Genomic DNA, 2910 nt, shown 5'->3' with positions numbered 1-2910 from the left:
TTTGAAAATGAGCACAGATCTGTGTGGGAGAATTATAGGTACTTTTGAATCATCCTAATATTCATTATGGAAAAAAGTTAACAGAAATGCAACAAGTTCCACTGAAACCAATGCTGGGTCATCTGCAGATTGCTTAAAAATAATTATGGTACCTATTAGCATAAAAAATCTGGACAAAGCCAAAAATATTGCTGGGACAAAGACACAAAAATAGGCACAAATTTTAAATATTGCTCTTATAAACTTAGAAAGTTGTTAGAATAAAAGTCCTTGTGTTATCATGCATTTTACAAAGGATATGAAGTCTGAAACAGAAACTCCTTTTATTATTTAATTAATTCATTCCTCACTGATTTGCAGCAAAAAATCCAGAAAAAAACTGCACAAATATTATGAGGAACAGACTGAGGCAAAAATCTGGACATTCTGTGAAAATCTGACAGTTGAGAGGTATGCTATGGCATAAAACACAAAGTTTATTATGACAGCCCCTTATTTTTTTATTTCTCAAGGAACTGTCAAAATTCTTGGTTAGGAGGGAATAGAAAAGAATGTAGCAGTGTAGACTGGAAAGTAGTATTGCCATTAACTTGGACAGAAAAGTGCACATGCTGCTAGGGACAGTGATAGTATGCATTATACTGTGCTTACTGAGAAACACTTTGAGTAACATCAGAAAATGTGCAATGGAAATTTCACTGACTGTTTATACTATAGCAACAGTAAGGATAAGCAGAAGATAACATCAGTGGCCTGCCTGAGTGGTAACAAGATTGACAACTACATTATTATGATGAGCATTAGTTTGCAAACAAGTAAACAGCTGTGAGTAGCAAATATGAATTCTAATAAACAGAGAAGAACACAGTTTCTGGAATACTTAAGACTCCTGCATGTTAAAGATCGATACAAGAATTTTGTAACATTATTTACTGCGAAGGTGTTATTCAGATGACTTGAAAGTCAAAATGAGCAAAATGACTTTGTGGCACCAACCCCTGCTGGTGGCCATGCAGCAGCTTCAGTGAAGAATATGTCCAAGGCACCAGCAAATGTCCCTAAACCAGCTTATTCCAATGCAGCAACTATTTCCACTTTCCAGAGTGGTGGAGGCCCAGACACAGGGAAAGTTACAGGTGCACAGTCTGCCAGCCAAGCAGGTCATAGTATGCCAAAGGCCACTGCAATGTCTGGACATGTAACGACATCTGGATGGTCATCAAACTCTCCTGCTAAGCACGGGGTATGGAGTACAGGTAATAGGCCTGCTCTGCAGCCCCAGCCAATGGACCAGGATACAGTGGTACAGAGGACTGAGCATATTCCTGCAGGAAAAAGGACACCCATGTGTGCTGAATGCAACTCTGTCATAAGGGGTCCATTCCTTATGGCCTTAGGGAAGTCATGGCATCCAGAGGAGATTAACTGTGCCCACTGCAAAACCTCAATTGCCGATCTTGGATTTGTCCAGGAAAAGGGCTTCATCTATTGTGAGCATTGCTATGAGCAGTTCTTTGCATCAGAATGCACCCGCTGTCAGAGAAAGATACTTGGTGAGGTCATCAATGCCTTAAAACAGACTTAGCATGTTGGCTGTTTCATCTGTGTTGTTTATCATAGACCGATCTGTAATAACGTCTTTCACATGGAGGATGGTAAACCTTACTGTGAGACAGATTTCTAAAGTTTGTTCGGTACCATGTATCATGGATGTGAATTCCCAATTGAGGCCAGTGACAAGTTCTTAGAAGCCTTAGGCTATACCTGGCATGACACCTGTTTTGTATGTTCTGTTTGCTGTACTTCATTAGAAGGGCAGGCCTTCTTCTCAAAGAAAGATAAGCCACTGTGCAAGAAACAAGCCCATGGTGGTAACATTTAATGGACATCAGAATGGAAGACGAGTCAACAGGAGTGAAAATAGCCATTTTACCTGTTGTTTTATTATGATACAATTATGCAATTTAATATTTATATAGATTTTTAAAGAAAGGAAATACTGATGTCTGGGGAGACTTGTACCATTCAGAATAATTTAACTGAAACACCATGTTGTTGTGAGCTAATGTGTGCTTGCCAGTAGGTATATTTTTCCTGAGTGATTCCTAACCTCAGCTTAGTGGAATGTATCTGTAAAGACATTTTGGGAAACAAAATGCATGTATCAGGGGGCTACAGCAATAATTGTGATCATCCGTTCGATTCTCGGCTGGAGTGTAGGAGTGCCTTCTGTGTGGAGTCTGCATGTCCTCCCCACGGTAGGGTAGGCATTCGAAAGACATGCATAAATGGGCATGCCTTCGTTGAAGGTTGAACATTGAGCTGGCACCTCGGCATTTGTGAAAATCTACTGCCAATCATTAGCAGACCGGAGTTCCTCTGTGGCGACCCCTAACCAGGAAAAAGCCGAAAGACAACAACAACATCATAAGCTTCAAGATTTACCTTTATGCTACTGAGTCTGTACTTTTGTTATATGCAGCAAGAAACTATAGTACTTGTGCTCCATGAAGCCTCAGCTCAAATAACAAGAGTAACCAACTTGTGAGATGCATCCAAATGTGCAGGGAGTTCCAGAATTCAGCACTGTTCCATTGTTCATAGACACAACCTGACACTATATTCATCGGTTTAGACTTGTGGGGATCTGAGTCCTCATAAAGTAAACAGCAGGCACAAGGTATGCATCATCCCTGGATAACTGGGGGTGGGAGTTTGGCATAATTGTTAGGGTATTTGTCTTATGAGCACAGGGTGCAGAGTTTGATTCTCACATGGGGTAATTGGCTAGGCTTAAAATGGCCCTAAAGGGCAGCTAGCCTAGTACTAATCTATGAATAAGCAAAGATGTGAGGGGACAGTTTTACTAGCACACCACACAGACAGTTCTGCCAGATGTTTATTTTATGC

At 40.5% G+C, this 2910-nt stretch overlaps 1 pseudogene; it reads left to right on the top strand.

The window, feature by feature from the left end:
- The first annotated feature begins 1033 nt into the window (after positions 1-1033).
- On the top strand, positions 1034-1882 carry LOC122814198 (annotated as a pseudogene).
- Positions 1883-2910: the final 1028 nt, after the last annotated feature.

The sequence above is a fragment of the Protopterus annectens genome, chromosome 10.part0 (assembly GCF_019279795.1).
Source record: "Protopterus annectens isolate FY-2018-M chromosome 10.part0, PAN1.0, whole genome shotgun sequence".
Lineage (NCBI taxonomy): Eukaryota > Metazoa > Chordata > Ceratodontiformes > Protopteridae > Protopterus > Protopterus annectens.
This window is presented reverse-complemented; position numbering and strand designations above follow the sequence as displayed.